Below are 22,947 nucleotides of genomic sequence, written 5' to 3'. Positions count from 1 at the left end.
GAATTTGGAAACTGAAAAAGTTGAAAAACAAAAGAACCTGACAATACCACAAAAAAATTTGATTTGAAGTGCATGAACTATATACATACTCCTGACATTTGATCACATTTAATTGGCTTATGAAAAGCTGCTTCTTAATGGGACTTTGACCTTGAAATTTTTTCCATGGTAAAATTTTGTGGAACTGGAAACTTGTATTGGCGGACATTTAAGCTCTACGAGCATGGTGCGCTAGTTTAGTTTATTATGACAATAATACAATAATAAACTAAATTAATAAATGTATTAAAACATTTTTAAATTGTTTCACTCTTGTTATTTACTTACTTTACTACTTATTTATTTACTTAATTTACTACTTATTTACTTATTTATTTAATGTTTGACTGGTTTTGAGAATTATAAGCAGTTCTGTATTCAAGAACACTTGAGCCTATGATGTAATCCGGTAACAATAGTTGCAACGCTTGCACATCTAACATTTACTGATAATGCTGATAATGTTTGTGAGTGCATATGCATGATGTTCGTGCCCTGTCACAGAGTCGAGGATTTAAATGAAATATAGTAAATTTTGTGCCGTTTATAGTCTTTTTGGATGTGTCCTTCTTCCTAAAGCATTTACCACAGCCATGAACCTAACTACTGTAAATGTAGTTTTTGAGTTTTTCACCACACATACTAACATAAAACACAGATTTAGATCTCACATAATTGTGGTATAGATGGTTTGTGTAAACAGAAATAAAAAAATAATTTTTAACGTTTTGTCCATATCTATCTATGTATAAATACAAAGTGTGAATAACTTGTACGTATATATGAAATATAGAATAGGCAGGAGTAAAACACTGTATGGTACCAAACTCGGTGGACCTGAAAAGTTTCTGTCTGCATTTTGTACATGTTGTACTGTCCCTGTCCACAGGGATCCATTCTGCACACATCGATATATACAAAATATCCAAGGTACCTCCTGATTGGTCATTTCAGCATAAAACTCTCCTCCGCCATAAGACGTCTGATAAAAAAAAATAGACAAATGACCCCACCGCGTGTGAGTCTTTTAATTTGACACGAACAGGAAGCAGAGTTGTAAAATCTTTCTAGCTTCACATTTCTGGACGGCGGCACATTTTAAGAGCGGAAGTGAGACTCGCCACTTTTTTTTCCGCGTCAAGTTTCCTGCCTGAAAGTTTTTTTTTTCTTTTTTTTAACTTCTTCTTCGTCTTCTTTTTTTGTGCTGAGGAGCACTTGCGTGTCTTCGCGATGAGGCAGATAGCGACGGGGTTTTCGCCGTAAGCGCTTTGTTGCCCAGCGTGCCGACGGTCCTTTGAGCTACGTTAGATGGTTTCCGTTATGCGAAGTCCAACTGGTTGGTTCGTCGTCGTGCCGCGGTGGATGTCCATCAGAGATAACGGACAACGTGAGTATGTCGTCAAGACTGCTGACACAAAACTCTAAACGTTCCCAAACGTGGCGCTTCCGTCCACTTTAATGCTATTGCCGTCCACAGAAAACGAAATGTGAAAGTTTAAAGGCCGAGCCTGTGTTGGCCTGATGGTTTTTGTTGTTGTTGTGGTTGTGTTTTCGCCCCTGTTTGTTTGTGAACAGCCTCTGTGAACCATTTTTTTTTCATAAATCGTTATTATTTTTTTTATCTGAATATTCATATCCTTATAGGCAAGACCTGATTCAATTTTAAAGGTAACAGGTCAAAGGGCAAAGTCAGGAAAAATCTTGGAAAATGGGAAAAATCGCTATCTTTAACATTGATCAAGTTTTTTAGAATCCATAACTCTGTCAAAAAAGTTCCAATTTCTTTCATATTTGAGAGCGTTATCAGCTGACAAAATTTGATCCTTATCTGGTCCAGATTACAGATTTTGTGGCCGTTGAAATTTAAAGTTGAAAACCCCATTTAATGTATACGTATTTTACATTATATGTTAATCAATCATGCCCCAATCACTCTCATATATTTGAAAGTGAGGGGTAGACTGGAATTCTCTATTGCCTGACAAAGTTTGATCTGGATCTGATCCGAAATGTGCATTTTGTAGACATTTAAGTTTAATATTGAAAAGCCCATTTGGTGTACATTTTGCATTATATGTCAATCAAAAGTGCCTCAGTCATTGTCATTTGTGACAATGAGCTGCAAACTGGCACTCTCAATAGACTAAGTTTGATCCGCATCTGATTTGTGTTGCAGATTTAGCGGATATTTGATTTTAACACTGAAAAGCCCTTTTGATCTACATTTTGTATTATATTTTAGCTTATGAAAAGCCACTTCTAATAGGACTTTGGCCTTGAAATTTTTTTCCAAGGGAAAAATGTATGGAATTGAAACTAGTGTTGGCAAAGGTTTGCGCTCTATGAGTGTGGCACTCTAGTTTTTTTTTAATGAAAAGTAAAATTCTGGCTTAAATAACACGTTTATATTGTGTGATGTGAGTGAAATGAGACTGTCGTGTCATAATGCAATATTGAAGCTGCTATTAGCAGTTTGTAACATTGGTAGAATTTAGTTTAAAGCAAAATTAAGAAGCATCTCTAGATTGATGCTTTTTGTTGTTTTGTCATATGCCATCATAAAAATCTAATTTGAAGTATCCAGACATTCAAACAAAAAACCAAATGCAATTTTTTCTCTGTTTATTAAATTATAGAAACTAATAGTTAAGTTACAGACCTATAAAAACTTATTTATGTAGTTTTTGTTTAATAGATGTATAATGCCCTCTCTATGACAATGCAAAGACATTTCCTGATCATCATTATGGATCCACTATAGGTTTAAACCTCTGCGGCCATTTTTCCTGTATTTCTGGTTGCTCTTGTTTTGCCATTGACTGACATAGAACTGGTATCAGTTGCTCATATAGTCAGACCTTAACTTTAACCTATGTCTGTGCTAGATCAGAGACAGAGAGATAGGATCAAGGCTACCTGCACAGATGGACACTGTACAAACCAGACAAGGTATGGATGTACAGGTCTAGACCAATATACACTTTGATAATAAAATTATTATAAAAGCTTAGGCTAATTAAATACAAGCACTTTCTCGATAAGTTATGAGAGACTACCTTAAACAAATTGTACAGTTTTGTCACCTAAAACAGATGTGTTTTTTAAGATGAAAATTAACAGTGCACTTTGTGTATAAATTCTACATGAATTGTGTTTACGTTGGAAATTGTAGTGCCACAACTTATCATTATTTTTATTTTGCTAGCCTTTTGTTTTTATCAGTTAATGTACCCCGTTCTCCCATCAGAGGGCCCAGGACTTTCTGCATGAAATCCTGCCTGTAGTGGGGTTGGGTTGATGCAGAAACATGGCCAATATTGTGTACGTCGGAATATTTCATGTAATTTAATTTCAGATAGGTGTTTAACCAACTTTCTTTAAAAAGGGGGTGTGCTGATGTTGGGTCCAGGGCCCCCCGATGGACAAATATGACATAAGACTCCAGCAAACGTCAGTCACAATTTACTAAAGTTGCATAATCTGCAGACTGGTTTCCATCATTAGCCAAACAGTGGTCCATATACTCTGTGTGTGTGTGTGTGTGTGTGTGTGTGTGTGTGTGTGTGTGTGTGTGTGTGTGTGTGTGTGTGTGTGTGTGTGTGTGTGTGAGACACACGTGCACGCATGCAGAATCATTTTCATGGTGTTGCTGATGCACTTCAGAAGCCATCAGGTTTAACTGCTTAATTTACTCATTCTCAGTTGTTTCTCCAGTATTACACAGGGGTGGGAATCTCTAGGCACCTCTTGATTCAGAGAGCTGTGATTCGATTATAAAATGATTATTGATGTATCTTGATACATCTTTTTTTTTTTTTTTTATACCAGATTTATTTTTTGGCACTGTGTGACTACTTGGTATTTTTCCAAGCAAAGTATTTCTAATGATCCATTATGACTTACTTTCAATATTTTCTGTAACAGCTCAGCCATCGCTGTACCATGCATCTCTCATTCACTAAATACTGAATGTGTACGTTTGGGCTCACATACGTGACTGACTCTGTGTTTGGATGATTACCACTCCAGTAAAATAAAAGGGTAGAACATTTGCACAGTGGCTATGGTGTAATAATGCACTATCTACTTGTGTTAGAATAATTAAAACAGTAACACACATTGTGATCTTGGCAAAACTTTGTTGCACTGTGGATTTGCTGACAATCAAAACTGCAGAAAACATGGCATGCAACATGTGTTTGTATCTTGTGCACTTATGTTTCCTTTTAATTGCACTAGTTTGGGACGTACTGTGTGTGCACGTGCAGTGCAACACAATGCACCACAATGTGTATTAAATTGAAAATAGTGGTGGACACAATTTCAATTGGTGAGCCATAATTGACAGCTGTGATACTTTTCAAATAAGCTATTTAGATTCTTTCTTAGCCCTTTATGAAACAGAATATAGTCTGCTTTGTCTGGAGCTTTCAGAAAAGCCTTCAATGTGTGTTTTAAAAGCAGAGATTTTCTTTAGTGGCACAACTGTGACATACACACACCAGGAAATGAGAGTCGTATGTTTGCTGCACGTTTTTGCAAATACGCGCACCAAAAACTCCATAATATTGAGGAAAAAGCATTGTGAAAATTCTATTAACAGAATTTAAAACCATTATGTACGCTTAATTCGGCCACGTGACTTTGACAGGGTTAAAATAAGAAGATGTAGGGAGAAATTATCCATAAATCCCAATTTTTTTTCTTTTTTGTACCAGGCTATAAACATGTTTTTTTTTCCTCCTCTAAAGTTGGATATTTTAACTTTGACACCTGCGAAAACCTGCTCACTTTTGTAGCCAGCCTCAAGTGGCCAGTCAAGGAACTGCAACTTTTCAAGTTGTGGGTGGGCTTTATTTGAGACCATTGAAACTTATGGTTTGGGTTTTTTCCAGTGTACGTATGCACAGTCTATGTAAAAATAGGTGGTTCTTCTTTCGTCAGGCATGCAGCTTTGCTTCTGCAGCTGCTCTGTGTGCAGTCTGTCTCCACAGGATTTTGAACAGGGTGGCTGTAACAAAACTGTATGACAGATATACTTACCAGTAAATAAAAAGTATATTGGTGGCTCAAAATATGTCTAGAGTAAAAGTAATAATACAAAAGGAGCATGGAAAGTACTTCTTAAGGGTGGCCAGTACCCACGTTCCTACACGTGGTGGTTGTATTGTGTGTTGGTGTGTCAGTGTCTTTGCTAGATTAAAAACAAGAACAACTGACGAGCAGCACCTGCATTCACAGTCCAGTATTATGTGGCAATAAATTGGAACTGTAAGTTAGGTGTTGCTTTGCGTTTGTGCTAGAGAGGATTCTGATCTGTTCAGGATTATGTTTGTTTGTGTACGCAAGGCTATTCATTCAAAGTAAAACACACCCTTCCTGTGTCTGCTGTGAGTCCATGGAACAGCATGTTGGCACTTCTGGTCCCCACAGTTTTCAAGCTAAATATAGATCAGGTCACTAACTCTGTTATACTGCCAGGTGGGAATCCACCCATGTTTGTAAAAATACCTGTTGGGTACATTCTTAAAATGATGTTATTCTTTGTTGGTTAAGTCATTTAGATGTTGAGTTTTTCACCTTGAATCTGTGAAGCACAAAAGAGTGAAAACATGCCTTGAGAGTATGGAAGTAATTCTATTTAAATTTAGAGCAATGGTTGTCATGGCAGACAGGCTTAGCTGTGTCCAACTTGGGTAAGATGTGGAAAATTCTTCAGTGCTGTTCACAGCATTTGATTGATTTGTGTAGTCATGATTTATTGATGTGTGTGTGTGTGTGTGTGTGTATGTGAGATTAATTTCAGATTGGCATTTAATTCTTCAAATACTCCTCTGACTTCTCACTGGATACAGTAAAACTCGCCTAAACCGTCGTCGTATAAACCAGATTGTCGCACCCACTGGACAAAAAAAGTCCCAATGCTTTTGTATGGTTTTCCATGTAATAAACACCGTATATATCAGATTTTGTATAACAGATTTTTGCTCACATCGTCCCGCCCCATCGTAATGTATTCCATTAAAAAAATCTTTGCATATACCAGACAGAACAGCCTGGACGTACCCAGTAACAGAAGTACGGAATCTTTCATGTAATGTGGAGTTGTCAGAAAGGATGTCTGGTGTAAAACTTGTCAAGTCAATATGTGGATCCATATTGGATTTGCTGTGGAAAACCTGTGCAAAAAAGGGATAAACCAAAGAAGTTACATTTTATGTATGACTTTACATACTGCTGGAAAATTTGTGAATTTTCCCCATGGATCAGTGAAGCCTTATTGATAGAATATTTTAATTATTGATTATATTTTGCATATTTACTTTATAATTCAACCCCACAACATCTCAGAGGTAAATGTAGTACATTTTACATGCCACATTTAGAGACAGATTTAGTGTATCCCTGGTCCCCACTACAAGGTGCGAAACAGAAAAAATAGCCAACTTAGTAATCAGCTTAATCTTTCAAGTTATAAGTAAAGTACAAATGATAAACTTTGATTGGTTATAACTTTCCTAATATCACGATTTGCTCATTATTCCCTGGTAAGACTGGTAACAGTCTAGGGCTTGCACAGCAGAAATATGGATGAGGAAGCAGTTTGTCCATCGCAGCCAGCTTCTGAAGAGAACTCAATTACTTTGTGGTATGTATGTATGTATGTGTGTGTATATATATATATATATATATATATATATATATATATATATACACTCAACAAAAATATAAACGCAGCACTTTTGGTTTTGCTCCCATTTTGTATGAGATGAACTCAAAGATCTAAAACTTTTTCCACATACACAATATCACCATTTCCCTCAACTATTGTTCACAAACCAGTCTAAATCTGTGATAGTGAGCACTTCTCCTTTGCTGAGATAATCCATCCCACCTCACAGGTGTGCCATATCAAGGTGCTGATTAGACACCATGATTAGTGCACAGGTGTGCCTTAGACTGTCCACAATAAAAGGCCACTCTGAAAGGTGCAGTTTTGTTTTATTGGGGGGGGGGGGGGGGGGGGGGGGATACCAGTCAGTATCTGGTGTGACCACCATTTGCCTCATGCAGTGCAACACATCTCCTTCGCATAGAGTTGATCAGGTTGTCAATTGTGGCCTGTGGAATGTTGGTCCACTCCTCTTCAATGGCTGTGCGAAGTTGCTGGATATTGGCAGGAACTGGTACACGCTGTCGTATACGCCAGTCCAGAGCATCCCAAACATGCTCAATGGGTGACATGTCCGGTGAGTATGCCGGCCATGCAAGAACTGGGACATTTTCAGCTTCCAAGAATTGTGTACAGATCCTTGCAACATGGGGCCGTGCATTATCCTGCTGCAACATGAGGTGATGTTCTTGGATGGCACATCAATGGGCCTCAGGATCTTGTCACGGTATCTCTGCATTCAAAATGCCATCAATAAAATGCACCTGTGTTCTTCGTTCATAACAGACGCCTGCCCATACCATAACCCCACCGCCACCATGGGCCACTCGATCCACAACATTGACATCAGAAAACTGCTCACCCACACGACGCCACACACGCTGTCTGCCATCTGCCCTGAACAGTGTGAACTGGGATTCATCCATGAAGAGAACACCTCTCCAACGTGCCAAACGCCAGCGAATGTGAGCATTTGCCCACTCAAGTCGGTTACAACGACGAACTGGGGGGACGACGAGCATGCAGATGGGCTTCCCTGAGACGGTTTCTGACAGTTTGTGCAGAAATTCTTTGGTTATGCAAACCGATTGTTTCAGTAGCTGTCCGAGTGGCTGGTCTCAGACGATCTTGGAGGTGAACATGCTGGATGTGGAGGTCCTGGGCTGGTGTGGTTACACGTGGTCTGCGGTTGTGAGGCTGGTTGGATGTACTGCCAAATTCTCTGAAACGCCTTTGGAGACGGCTTATGGTAGAGAAATGAACATTCAATACCCAAGCAACAGCTCTGGTTGACATTCCTGCTGTCAGCATGCCAATTGCACGCTCCCTCAAATCTTGCGACATCTGTGGCATTGTGCTGTGTGATAAAACTGCACCTTTCAGAGTGGCCTTTTATTGTGGGCAGTCTAAGGCACACCTGTGCACTAATCACGGTGTCTAATCAGCATCTTGATATGGCACACCTGTGAGGTGGGATGGATTATCTCAGCAAAGGAGAAGTGCTCACTATCACAGATTTAAACTGGTTTGTGAACAATATTTGAGGGAAATGGTGATATTGTGTATGTGGAAAAAGTTTTAGATCTTTGAGTTCATCTCATACAAAATGGGAGCAAAACCAAAAGTGTTGCGTTTATATTTTTGTTGAGTGTGTGTGTGTGTGTATGTATGTATGTATATATATATATATATATATATATATATATATATATAGACTTTATTGATCTCACAATGGAGAAATTCTTGTTACGTCAGCTCTTAATAAACACACAAGATGAGTGTAAGTAGAAAAAAATGTGCATCAGTGTGTGCAAAGATAAAGCAATAAAAATACTTGTAACAATACAATAAAATAAGTATGTGTGTGTGTATGTATATATATATATATATATATATATATATATATATATATATATATATATATATATATATATATATATATAAAATATAATATGATATGAGGTGTACATGTATATAGAGTGAAACTTGCATGTAATGGATTCAGGTGGACCAGTGAATTTTGTCCATTATAATCAAATGTGTTATAACACAGACAAAATCCGTTTTGTCTGTGTTTGTTACATTCAGGAGGTGTAGAATTATCGATGGGAAATCCTGAATCAGGACCTGCCTCATTTAATGAAACTTCGTCTGAAAAAAATAAACACCTGCCTTAAATAAGCGCCGAGCATAATTTGCATTAAAAAGATTACATTTGGCCGAGTAGCTCTTTATTTCTAAGTCTGTTCTAAGTTTAATTTCATACCTCTGTTACTGGGCACATCCAGACTGCTCTGTCCGATCGGACAGGACAATTTGTCTGATGTGAGCGAAAATATGTTATAAAATCTGGTATATACGGTGTTTATTACATAGAAAAATATACAAACGCATTGGGACTTTTGCTTTTGTCTGGTGAGTGCAAATAGCCAGTTTATATGACACTTTAGGTGAGTTATACTGTACATACATTCGTTGTAGGTCTGTCTGCTCTGCCCCTCACATTAGCATCACGTAACAAATCCCGGCATCCGTCCGTTTGCGGGAGATGATGGTGTAGTGTTCAGTTTGTTTTTTTGCTTTTTTTAATACACTAACAAATAGAGTTAAGTTAACTGCCAGCAGACACGTGATGTTCGTGATGCGGGCAATTTGGAATTGAGATATACAACAGAATGGGGAAAATAAAACTAGAATTAAAGTATACTTGAGGTAAGACATTTAGCTGTGAATGGTGCCATAGCTTTTCATCTGTGGTGCTTTGAAATGTTTGAAAAGCATTAACACATCTGTTTTGAACATTATTCCTGAGCTTGCATGAAAAGGAAGACATTGTAATATGAACGTCTGTTTCAAATCCTTCTTGTATAGTTTGCTGGGAGATTTCAAAGTAAATTAGTTGCATACTGCCACCTACTGTGCAGAAGTGTGTAGAGGGTCTTAGTAGAGTATAATTTGTAATTTTAGTAATAAATAAATTAAATGAAATATGAACGTTGCCACGAACAGCGGGAGAAGAAGAAAACTAGAAGGGTGGAAATGAGAGTGGGGACTTTGAATGTTGGTAGTATGACTGGTAAAGGGAGAGAGCTGGCTGATATGATGGAGAGGAGAAAGGTAGACATATTGTGTGTGCAAGAGACCAAGTGGAAGGGAAGTAAGAGCAGGAGCATCGGCGGTGGGTACAAGTTGTTGTACCATGGTGAGGACAGGAAGAGAAATGGTGTTGGGGTCATTTTAAAGGAAGAGTATGTTAAAAGTGTGTTGGAGGTTAAGCGAGTGTCTGACAGGGTGATGAGTGTGAAGTTGGAAATTGAAGGGGTGATGATGAATATCATCAGTGCATATGCCCCACAGGTAGGTTGTGAGATGAAGGAGAAAGAAGATTTCTGGAGTGTGTTAGATGAGGTGGTGGAGAGTGTGCCCAAGCACGAAAGAGTGGTGATAGGAGCAAACTTCAATGGGCATGTTGGTGAAGTGAACAGAGGTGATGAGGAAGTAATGGGTAGATATGGTATCAAGGATAGGAATGGGGAAGGACAGATGGTAGTTGATTTTGCTAAAAGGATGGAAATGGCTGTGGTGAATACCTACTTTAATAAAAGGGAGGAGCACAGGGTAACATAAGAGTGGAGGAAGGTGCACACAGGTGGACTACATTCTTTATAAGAGATGCAAGCTAAAAGAAATCACAGACTGTAAGGTGGTAGCAGGAGAGAGTGTCACTAGACAGCATAGGATGGTTGTTTGTAGGATGACTTTAGAGGTAAAGAAGAAGAGAGTGAGAGCTCAACAAAGGATCAGATGGTGGAAGCTGAAGGAGGAAGACTGTTGTGTGAAATTTAGCGAGCAGGTGAGAGAAGCACTAGTTGGAGGGGAAGCAATTTTGGACAACTGGAAAAGTACTACAGATGTGGTGAGGGAGACAGCTAGGGCAGTACTGGGTATGACATCTGGACAGTGGAAGGAAGACAAGGAGACTTGGTGGTGGAATGAAGAGGTCCAGGAAAGCATAAGGAGAAAGAGGTTGGCGAAAAAGTTTTGGGATAGTCGGAGAGATGAAGAAAGTAGACAGGAGTACAACGAGATGCGGCGTAAGGCGAGAAGAGAAGTGGCAAAGGCGAGAAGAGAAGTGGCAAAGGAAAGGAAAAAGGAAAAGGCAAAGGAAATGGCATATTGCGAGCTGTACAAGAAGTTGAATAGTAAGGAAGGAGAAAAGGACTTGTACCGATTGGCCAGACAAAGGGACAGAGCTGGAAAGGATGTGCAGCAGGTTAGGGTGGTAAAAGATGCACATGGTAATGTGCTGACAAGTGAGGAGTGTGTGCTGAGAAGGTGGAGGGAATATTTTGAAGAGTTGATGAATAGAGAAAATGAGCGAGAGAAAAGGCTGGATGATGTGAGAGTAAATCAGGAAGTAAAAGAGATTAGCAAGGAAGAAGTGAGGGCTGCTATGAAGAGGATGAAGAGTGGAAAGGCAGTTGGTCCAGATGATATTCCAATGGAGGCATGGAAATGTTTAGGAGAGATGGCAGTAGAGTTTCTAACCAGATTGTTTAATAAAATCTTGGAAAGTGAGAGGATGCCTGAGGAGACGAAGTGTGCTGGTTCCTATTTTCAAGAACAAGGGTGATGTGCAGAGCTGCAGTAACTACAGAGGCATAAAGCTGATCAGCCACAGCATGAAGTTATGGGAAAGAGTAGTAGAAGCTAGGCTTAGAAAACAGGTGAAGATCTGTGAGCAGCAGTATGGTTTCATGCCGAGAAAGAGCACTACAGATGCAATGTTTGCTCTGAGAATACTGTTGGAAAAGTACAGAGAAGGACAGAAAGAGTTACATTGTGTGTTTGTGGACATAGAAAAAGCTTATGATAGGGTGCCAAGAGAAGAGTTGTGGCATTGTATGAGGAAGTCTGGAGTGGCAGAGAAGTATGTTAGGGTAGTGCAGGACATGTACAAGAATAGTGTGACAGCGGTGAGATGCGCAGTCGGAATGACAGACTCATTCAAGGTGGAGGTGGGATTACACCAAGGATCAGCTCTGAGTCCTTTCTTGTTTGCAGTGGTGATGGACAGGTTGACAGATGAGATCAGACAGGAGTCCCCATGGACTATGATGTTTGCAGATGACATTGTGATCTGTAGTGAGAGTAGAGAGCAAGTTGAGTCTAGTCTGGAGAAGTGGAGATATGCTTTGGAGAGAAGGGGAATGAAAGTCAGTAGAAGCAAGACTGAGTACATGTGTGTGAATGAGAGGGAGCCCAGTGGAATAGTGCAGTTACAAGGAGTAGAAGTGATGAAAGTAGATGAGTTTAAATATTTGGGGTCAACTGTTCAAAGTAATGGAGAATGTGGTAGAGAGGTGAAGAAGAGAGTGCAGGCAGGGTGGAGTGGGTGGAGAAAGGTGGCAGGAGTGATTTGTGACCGAAGAATATCAGCAAGAGTGAAGGGGAAAGTTTACAAAACAGTAGTGAGACCAGCTATGATGTATGGTTTAGAGACAGTGGTACTAACAAAAAGACAGGAGGCAGAGCTGGAGGTGGCAGAGCTGAAGATGTTGAGATTCTCTTTGGGAGTGACAAGAATGGACAAGATTAGGAATGAACATATCAGAGGGACAGCTCAGGTGGGACGGTTTGGAGACAAAGTCAGAGAGGCGAGATTGAGATGGTTTGGACATGTGCAGAGGAGGGACCCAGGGTATATAGGGAGAAGGATGCTGAGGATGGAGCCACCAGGCAGGAGGAGAAGAGGGAGACCAAAGAGGAGGTTCATGGATGTGCTGAGAGAGGACATGCAGGTGGTTGGTGTGACAGAGGAAGATACAGAGGACAGGGTGAGATGGAAACGATTGATCTGCTGTGGCGACCTCTAACGGGAACAGCCGAAAGACAAAGAAGAAGAAGATGTTAAATTCTTCTTGTTAACCTAGGCTCTGTAAGGAAGTTAAACAGTGCCATAATATTATCCCTTTTCATTCTCTGTTATCCCAGGCCATCTTCCATTCTACATTCGTAGCTTGCCACTGCCACATCAGTCTATATTCAGAGTCCATTTTAAATCCTTTGCAACACCCATGTTTTGAACATAGCTCAGGTGTCTGCACGAAAAATGACACATCACACTGCCACCTGGTAAACACAGGCACCTACTGCTTTCATCTTTAAAGGCTACAGTCAGCGTAGGGTTTGTATGTGCACTAGCATGTATGTTGCTTGTTTCAGTAATTGTGTAACTGTAAACCAGATGCTTGTGGATTTTAGAGCTAATGGTCAGAAGAAATGTAATATGCGTTTAAAAATGTAATGTCGACATTTATACACTGTTGGTTAAAAAGATGACAATTAGAAATTTTATTTGCACTTTTAAACTGCATGACATTTGATACAGTTTACTAAAATTAAATTTTCTTCATTGAGAAGACATGAGCTTTCTGGGATTTTATGCATCACAGGCAGTATTGTCTTTAGAGCTGTCCAGTTATGTTTCCTTGAAAGAGCAGACTACCTTCTTGGAATTTGGAATTTTCTTTAATGCCTTGGCAGTATGTTTATTTTGTTTGGTAAGGGGCCTTGCTAAACTTGTTCTGTGAGCTCTTGACATGCCTATGGGCATGTTTGTGGTTGTTGTAAGAATAGCCACGCTGAGCAGAATGGTGGTCTTTGCAGTCTTGCATTATCAGCCCTGGATCAGTCCATGACATATATTCATATCTTTAACTGAGATGTTATTGGATCCTACTGCTTTATTCCTTCTCACGGGTTCCTGATCAGACCACGAGAAAGGTTTGACTCATAGTAGCTCCTGTGGATGGAGAACAATGGCACACAGATAGGAGCAGAATGTCACAGCTAAGGAATGCAGCTCCTTTTTGCAGACAGTGTGGACCTTCTAGACATTACACAAATTCTTGAGGTGCATTTGTATGTGCAGTGTGACAAAAGTGCATGGCAACCCAATGAGCCAATCCTTAAATATCAGTCACATTACAAGGCAAAAGTTGGGGTTAAGTCCTTACATGTGTGTACATGAGTTTGTGTGATGTTTCTGTAGGTTTAATGGCTGGAAAGAGAACGTGTTTAGATAGTGTGCACTGTGTTTTCAAAACCTAGCTCATCAGTATTGTGTGGGTCAAGTGGGATGCGTGGCAAGGTAAACAAATACATGTGACAACTGAGTCTAAGAGAAGTAACAGGACTTTGTTTTTCTTAAAATGGTAACTTCATCCCTAAGATACCATTATCATACCAGCATACATGCTTTCATTAGCTATAAGTAACATTAGCAAGGTCTTTGTCAGTGAAGTTTACCGGTGTCGCAGCCCCTAAAAATTGGTCCGCCCTGTCTCCACTGTGCATGCATCATTTCGGAGCTCAGCAGCTCGTCTGAGACAGAGTCTCGTCACCCAAAGTGATCAGAAATGAGGCGATACTCAGTGACACTTTGAAATGACCGACGCGCAGTGAACGCATCAGTTAGCAGCTCATGTAGCTGCGGCGCTCTGATCACTTCCTCCGTCTTTTATTATGAAATAATACTGAATTTATTTGGAAAGGAGTGTTATACAAAAGCTTCAGATATCTGTTGCTGAGATAGTTGATGGCTGGAGTACAGTTTTAAGCAGAAACGAGGTGATAATCGGTGAACTGTGGCTAATGACGCATGTGCAGTGAAGGCAGGGCAGACCGATTTTTAGGGGGGACCTTTCAGTCAGCAACACCGGAAGCACAAAGGCAAATATAAGAAGATGTTAATGCAGATGAAGTTTCTTGCCCAAAGACACAGTGAAGGTATTGTGACTTGGAATATGTGATTGGTGACGGAGTGAAAATTATGTCTGCGTTTACTAAGGTTGGGCGATATGACTTAAAATTCATATTATGATAGCAATTGAATCCCTTCACGGTAACTGTAAATAAATAAATAAATAAATTTAAAAAACAGCAACAAAAACAGATAAAAATTAATTTTGAGCACCTGATTCTCTGACATGTATTTTTGTGCTTTGGAATTATTATTTTGCCATTCCTGCTTCTGTCCAGCAGGAGGCAGTGTTAGTTTGTCTGCTTTTGGTGGCGTTTTGTCCAGAAAGTCCTCAGAGACACCAGTACGTGGGTTGATGATCCCGATTGGCTTACGTTGTGGGTTTCCATCATAAGCCAGTTTTGAGTTTTTCAGTGCCCATTCGTGGAGAGCTCCTAACACTTCCGGTTCACAGGTCAATGCATATAAACACACTGCCAATGCCGTTCATGCTGGTAAGAAGACAGTGTTTTTGAAGCAACGTAACAGCTTAAAGAGCCAAAAGAAGTCAAAGTGTGGACAGAAAACGGTGTGTAACCATTTCTAAAGTCAGTAGTTGTATCACGTTGGCCCCATTCTATTACAAGCTACTTCCAGTGTTTGTAAACAAACTAGTGAAATGATCAGTTTACCATGCAAGACCATGGGTCCATTCCATAAAACAGGATTACCAAATAAACCTGGTTAATTTGGTAATCCTGTTTAATGGAATGGACCTCTTTTCTTTGTTGTGAAAGTATGTAGTTCTCATACTCTCCTTAGAACAACTGAACTGCTGAAACTGTTGTATATATTTATATTTAACATTGATAATTATGTCATGGCTTTTTTCTCTTTGTATGTATCAGCTTTTCACTTATGCAAACAGCGTACTAGGTTATCATAAATGTAGCTTTCTTCTTATTTTAATATATCGAAAAAAAAATCAGACGAGAGAAATTAAGGAGTGTTTTATTTTCAAATCATTGAAAGTCACATTTGTATCATTGTATCATTGAAATAAGAAGCTTCTTTCACCTTCAGACTATAGAAGTCTAAAATTTTTAGAATCCTGGTATTGGGGGGGATTGACCACAAATGTAGAGTTGATTTAAAGAAAAGGGTTGGGTTGACCCATAGCCAGGTGTGTGGAAGAAGAAGAAAAAAAAAACCTGAGAGGTTTAAGAAAAGCTGAACACATGGAAATCAAACGCTTGTGATCTTCATCCAGGAACAAATAAGGGATGTGGAAGATGTGTTTGCCTGCTCCTCTTTATGTTACTCAAAGACACATTCATTAAAAATTGTCTTTCCTACAAAGTTTTGTGTTTTTGGTATATTTCATACTTACTTTGCATACTGGATGTAATAGGTAGTGGTTTCCAGTCCAAGAGATATTTTGGGACCCCTTTTCAAGTCTTGAGCTAATGCTTTCTTATTAGCACTGTAGTCAGAAACATTTAATTCTCAGAAGTTTTTTATTTATATGGTGAAAGGTGGTGGTGGTGGGGGGGGTGGAGATCTGCATGAAGATTTAGCAAATGAGACCTTGGTCATCTGAACACGTCACTGTAATGTGTTGGCGGCTTTCACTGCCTGGTCATTTGACTCCTTTAACTCCAGCACCAGCCTGGTCTTCTCCTGCATATATCCCAGGGTGATAGATGTCAATGGCAGTTGGAGGGTGTTTCTCCCAAAAAGACCAGTCTCTGACAGGCAACGTGGCAACCCCAGCCATTTCCGGATAAATGTGTTTGCTTTTCCATCCAGCTTGCGATAGTGGGATCTCGCATAGCTTTAGCGGCCAGATAATCCTGTTGTACAGTGTGGTATGATAACACCAGATCTTGAGTTTCCAAAGCAACATAAAACAACTGAGTTCATAAATGTAATGCACTGTTTAGCTTTTTATCCAAAAATCACCAGAACCATTAGAATAACAACACATTGTGCAACATTAACAGACAATTCCCAAATGTTATAGAAAAGAACACAGAGAGCGGTCTGCTATAGGGGACAGTGTTTGTAATTTATGATGTGAACTGTATAAGAGTCAAGGATACAGATCACTTAAAGTATATATTCTAAAAACAGAGAAATTGATGGAGGCACTTGGAAATGATTTGTGTTGGGAAAGTGTAGTGACACGGACCCACAACAGGGGGCGCAAATGAACGGTCAATAGATGAGCCAAAATATAACAATTTAATGTTGTGAATTGTGCACAACGAACATACAGACAATCTCAGAATATCATTACAGTCAATCCACAAAGGTGACGTGTGGGCAGGCTCGAGGATAGAAGACGTCTGTCCTGAGAAGAGCCGGAACCACACGATTTCCGCCAGCCACAGAACCTGGTGAATACTGGAGCCGCCAAGTCCCGAATTCCCAGGTGATCACCGTCCCCGACTGTCGGATCTGGTACTGCTGGCGAAGAACAAAGACAGTCAAGTGTGGGTGTGTGTACACCCAGTAACAACAGCGGTGGGAATGCCACCTCCACCTCTCACTCAATATGTTGCAGCGATCCCTCAGAGGAAAAAGAGTGCCGTCCTGCACAGCCTCCACAAAAAGGACCGGTACTCCTGCAAACACTCACAATATACAGCTTATAAGTAAACACAAATGGCTGAGGATATTACCTCCAATGAAGTATGATATCTCGGCAACGAGGTGGAGATGACGTCTGGTCTTTATGGAGTGAGAGGATGTTGAGTAGATGGGTGACAGCTGTCAAGAGGTAATGAGTGACAGCTGTCACCCATGTCCATGGCGGCAGCGCCCTCTCGTGCCTGAAGCCCGCACTTCAGGCAGGGCGCCCTCTGATGGTGGGCCAGCAGTACCTCCTCTTCTGGCGGCCCACACACAACAGGACCCCCCCTCAACGGGCGCCTCCTGGCGCCCGACCCGGCTTGTTGGGGTGTCGACGGTAGAAGTCGGCCAGGAGGGCCGGATCCAGGATGAAGCTCCTCTTCACCCAGGAGCGTTCTTCGGGTCCATACCCCTCCCAGTCCACCAAGTACTGGAACCCCCGGCCCATCCGACGGACGTCCAGGAGCCGGCGCACCGTCCAAGCCACTCCCCGTCGATGATCCGAGCAGGAGGCGGCGCCGGTCCGGGAGCACAGAGGGGTGAGGTGTGGTGAGGTTTGATGCGTGACACGTGGAAAACCGGATGGATCCGCAGTGAAGCTCCAACTCCCGGCTTCACTGCAGGACTGAGGACTTTGAGGATCTTGAAGGGGCCAATGTACCTGTCCTGAAGTTTCGGGGAGTCCACCTGGAGGGGGATGTCCTTCGTGGAAAGCCACACCTCCTGCCCGGGCTGGTAAGCAGGGGCCGGGGATCGCCGGCGGTCTGCATGGGTCTTCGCCCTCGTTCGGGCCTTCAACAAGGCAGAACGGGCGGAGCGCCACACCCGACGGCACTTCCGCAGGTGGGCCTGGACCGAGGGCACACCGACCTCTCCCTCCACCACGGGAAACAATGGGGGCTGATACCCCAAACACACCTCAAATGGGGAGAGGCCGGTGGCAGAAGACACCTGGCTGTTATGCGCATACTCGATCCAGGCCAGATGGTTACTCCAGGCCGTCGGGTGCGCGGATGTTACGCAGCGGAGGGTCTGTTCCAGTTCCTGGTTGGCCCGCTCTGCCTGTCCGTTCGTCTGTGGATGGTACCCGGACGAGAGGCTCACGGTGGCCCCCAGTTCCCTGCAGAAGCTCCTCCAGACGTGTGAGGAGAAGTGGGGACCACGATCTGAGACGATGTCGGTGGGTATCCCATGCAGACGGACGACGTGGTGGACCAGGAGGTCTGCTGTCTCCTGGGCTGTTGGGAGCTTCGGGAGGGCCACGAAGTGGGCCGCCTTGGAGAATCGGTCCACTATCGTGAAGATGGTGGTGTTGCCCTGGGACGGCGGGAGGCCCGTGACAAAATCCAGGCCAATGTGGGACCAGGGGCGATGAGGCACCGGTAACGGCTGAAGAAGTCCTTTGGACCTTTTATGGTCTGCCTTGCCCCTGGCACAGGTGGTGCAGGCCTGGATATACTCCCGGACGTCGGCCTCCATAGACGCCCACCAGAAGCGCTGCCGGACAACTGCCACGGTCCTTCGCACCCCTGGATGACAGGAGAGCTTGGAACCATGACAGAAGTCCAAGACTGCAGCTCTGGCCTCTGGTGGGACGTATAAACGGTTCTTCGGACCTGTACCTGGGTCCGGGCTCCGTGCCAGGGCCTCCCGGACGATCTTCTCCACGTCCCAGGTGAGGGTGGCCACGATAGTGGACTCCGACAGGATGGGCTCCGGTGGATCCGACAGTGCAGTTTTGACCTCCTCTTCGTGTACCCGGGACAAGGCATCCGACCTCTGGTTCTTGGTCCCGGGGCGATAGGTGATCCGGAAGTCAAAACGCCTGAAGAACAGTGCCCAGCGGGCTTGCCTGGGGTTCAGCCGCCTGGCGGTCCTGATATACTCCAGGTTCCGATGGTCAGTGAAAACCGTGAACGGCACAGACGCTCCCTCCAACAGGTGTCTCCACTCCTCAAGAGCCTCTTTCACCGCAAGGAGTTCTCGATTGCCGACGTCATAGTTCCGTTCAGCCGGGGTCAACCTGCGTGAAAAGTAGGCACACGGGTGAAGAACCTTATCGGTCTCTCCGCTCTGGGACAGCACGGCTCCTATCCCTGAGTCAGAGGCATCCACTTCAACCACGAACTGGCGGCTAGGGTCGGGCTGCACCAAAACTGGTGCAGTAGAGAACCGTCGTTTCAACTCCTTGAACGCGGCTTCGCACCGATCCGACCAGGTGAAGGGGACTTTTGGAGAGGTCAGGGCTGTCAGGGGGCTAACTACCTGACTGTAGCCCTTAATGAACCTCCTATAGAAATTGGCAAAGCCGAGGAACTGTTGCAACTTCCTACGGCTTGTTGGTTGGGGCCAATCTCTCACCGCCGCAACCTTGGCCGGATCAGGGGCGACGGAGTTAGAGGAGATGATAAACCCCAGGAAGGACAAAGACGTGCGGTGGAACTCGCACTTCTCGCCCTTCACAAACAATCGGTTCTCTAATAACCGCTGCAGGACCTGACGTACATGCTGGACATGGGTCTCAGGATCCGGAGAAAAGATGAGAATATCGTCCAGATATACGAAGACGAATCGGTGCAGGAAGTCCCGCAAGACGTCGTTAACCAAGGCTTGGAACGTCGCGGGGGCGTTGGTGAGGCCGAACGGCATGACCAGGTACTCAAAGTGACCTAACGGGGTATTAAATGCCGTCTTCCATTCGTCTCCCTTCCGGATCCGAACCAGGTGATACACATTTCTAAGATCCAGCTTAGTAAAGATTTTGGCTCCATGCAGGGGGGTGAACACGGAATCCAACAATGGCAATGGGTATCGATTGCGAACCGTAATCTCATTCAGCCCCCTGTAATCAATGCATGGACGGAGTCCGCCATCTTTCTTGCCCACAAAAAAGAAACCTGCCCCCATCGGGGAGGTGGAGTTCCGGATCAGCCCGGCAGCTAATGAGTCCCGGATGTAGGTCTCCATTGATTCGTGCTCAGGTCGTGAGAGGTTGTACAGCCTGCTGGACGGGAACTCAGCGCCTGGAACCAAATCAATGGCACAATCGTACGGACGGTGCGGGGGAAGGGTGAGTGCCAGATCCTTGCTGAAGACGTCAGCAAGATCGTGGTACTCAACTGGCACTGCCGTCAGATTGGGAGGGACTTTGACCTCCTCCTTAGCCTGTAAACCGGGAGGAACCGAGGATCCTAAACACACCCGATGGCAGGTTTCGCTCCACTGAACCACCACCCCAGACGGCCATTCAATCGGGGGATTGTGCTTCAACATCCATGGGAAGCCCAAAATCACGCGGGAGGTAGGAGTTACAAAAAACTCAATCTCCTGCCGATGGTTTCCAGACACCACCAGAGTTACTGGTTGTGTCTTGTGTGTGAATAAAGGGAGGAGGGTGCCATCTAGTGCCCGAACCTGCAATGGCGAAGGAAGCGCCACCAGAGGGAGCCCTACCTCCCTTGCCCATCTGCTGTCTAGCAGATTCCCTTCTGACCCCGTGTCCACCAGTGCTGGGGCTTGAAGGGTTAAATCCCCGCTCAGGATTGTGACTGGGAGTCGTGTGGCAATCTGTGTGTGTCTCACTTGAATGTTTTGACCCCCCCTTAGCCCAGTCTCTAAGGGCGAGTGTTGTCGTTTTGGCCGTTTGGGGCAGTTTTTCTGTATGTGCTCTTTTGAGCTGCAGAGAAAACACTCCCCGCGGATCAGCCTCCTCATTTTGGCCCTGTGCATTTCCCTAACAACGTCAGCAGGGGGAGCTGTTGCCCCACAGAGCGCTGCGGCTGTGGAGCGTGGGGAGGGCGGCCCCTTTTCGAACCCGGAAGGGAGAGGGGCGGCGCGTATCCGGTCACGTCCTTCGCCTCGCTCCCGTCGGCGTTCCTCCAACCGATTGTCCAACCGTATAACGAGATTGATAAGCCCATCTAAATCCCGCGGTTCCTCCTTAGCTAGGGCTTATGTATGCTTCAGGGGATGGTGGGAGGGGTTGTTGAACCACCACTGGAACGTTCATATCCTGCACAGGGTCGGCAGGAGGGCGAGCTGCAGCAGCGCCCTGAGCGCTCGCCGCCATCTGTGCGGAGAGAGCCTCCACCCTGCGGTTCAGGAGGATGTTTTGCTCGGTCATCTGATCTAACCGAGCCGTAAAGGCGGTGAGAATGTGCTGCAGCTCACCAATCACGCCTCCTGCAGACGCGTGCGCTCCCTGCTCTCCCATTGGTTGTTCAACAGCCGGATGACGCCCCTCGGAGTCCATGACGCTGGCCGAGATATCCTGTTGGGAAAGTGTAGTAACACGGACCCACAACAGGGGGCGCAAATGAACGGTCAGTAGATGAGCCAAAATATAACAATTTAATGTTGTGAATTGTGCACAACGAACATACAGACAATCTCAGAATATCATTACAGTCAATCCACAAAGGTGACGTGTGGGCAGGCTCGAGGATAGAAGACGTCTGTCCTGAGAAGAGCCGGAACCACACGATTTCCGCCAGCCACAGAACCTGGTGAATACTGGAGCCGCCAAGTCCCGAATTCCCAGGTGATCACCGTCCCCGACTGTCGGATCTGGTACTGCTGGCGAAGAACAAAGACAGTCAAGTGTGGGTGTGTGTACACCCAGTAACAACAGCAGTGGGAATGCCACCTCCACCTCTCACTCAATATGTTGCAGCAATCCCTCAGAGGAAAAAGAGTGCCGTCCTGCACAGCCTCCACAAAAAGGACCGGTACTCCTGCAAACACTCATAATATACAGCTTATAAGTAAACACAAATGGCTGAGGATATTACCTCCAATGAAGTATGATATCTCGGCAATGAGGTGGAGATGACGTCTGGTCTTTATGGAGTGAGAGGACGTTGAGTAGATGGGTGACAGCTGTCAAGAGGTAATGAGTGACAGCTGTCACCCCCGGCTGTGTCCATGGCGGCAGCGCCCTCTCGTGCCTGAAGCCCGCACTTCAGGCAGGGCGCCCTCTGATGGTGGGCCAGCAGTACCTCCTCTTCTGGCGGCCCACACACGACATTATGGGCACAAAACTGATAAAATATATGATGTGAACACAGTTTATGAAACATTCCTAAACACATTCAAGTCACTGTATGACTAAAAACTGTCTGGTAAATAAACACAGTAGGAAACAGCAAATTTGGGGGTTCCATGGATAACTAAGGGGCTACAAAATGCCTGCAAAAAGAAAATACGCTGTATAGACAATTTATAAACAAAGAACTATTGAGGCAGAAGAGAAATACAAAAAGAATAAAAATAAGTTAACCAGTATGATGAGGGAACCCAAAAGGAATATTATGAGATTATTAGAACATTAAAACAATATCAAAGGTATTTGGAATGTGTTGAATTGCATAATTCGAACCTGATCAATTAACACAAATCATGCAAAGTACTTTATTGACAATGATGGGGCTCTAAATAATATGAAGGCTGTAGTTAATGGTTTTGATGAATACTTCTGTAAATATCGGGCCTGAATTGGCAGAAAAAATAGTCAAGCCAGACACAACCAAAGAAAGGGCAGGGCAAGATAATCTGGATAGAAGTCCATGGTCAATGTATCTCAATGCAGTAGATGAAAAGGAAATACAGTGGGGCAAAAAAGTATTTAGTCAGCCCCTGATTGTGCAAGTTCGCCTACTTAGAACGATGAGAGAGGTCTGTAATTTTCAACATAAGTTCACTTCAATTATGAGAGACAAAATGAGGAAAAAAAAAATCCAGGAAATCACATTGTAGGATTTTTAAAGAATTTATTTGTAAATTATGGTGGAAAATAAGTATTTGGTCACCCACAAACAAGCAAGATTTCTGGCTCTCACAGACCTGTAACGTCTTCTTT

General features: G+C 43.5%; 1 protein-coding gene across 1 annotated transcript in view; it reads left to right on the top strand.

Annotated features, from left to right (window-relative positions):
* The first annotated feature begins 1,157 nt into the window (after positions 1 to 1,157).
* Positions 1,158 to 22,947, top strand: part of sh2b3 (SH2B adaptor protein 3) — a 194,087-nt gene continuing 172,297 nt past the window's right edge. The window contains exon 1 of the mRNA XM_034170620.1: positions 1,158 to 1,426. The gene's annotated coding sequence lies outside the window, so the exon portion shown is untranslated. The remainder of the gene's footprint in view (positions 1,427 to 22,947) is intronic.

The sequence above is a fragment of the Thalassophryne amazonica genome, chromosome 5, assembly GCF_902500255.1.
Source record: "Thalassophryne amazonica chromosome 5, fThaAma1.1, whole genome shotgun sequence".
In the NCBI taxonomy this organism is placed as follows: domain Eukaryota; kingdom Metazoa; phylum Chordata; class Actinopteri; order Batrachoidiformes; family Batrachoididae; genus Thalassophryne; species Thalassophryne amazonica.
Note: the sequence above shows the minus strand (reverse complement) of the source record. Positions and strands in the feature narration are given on the sequence as shown.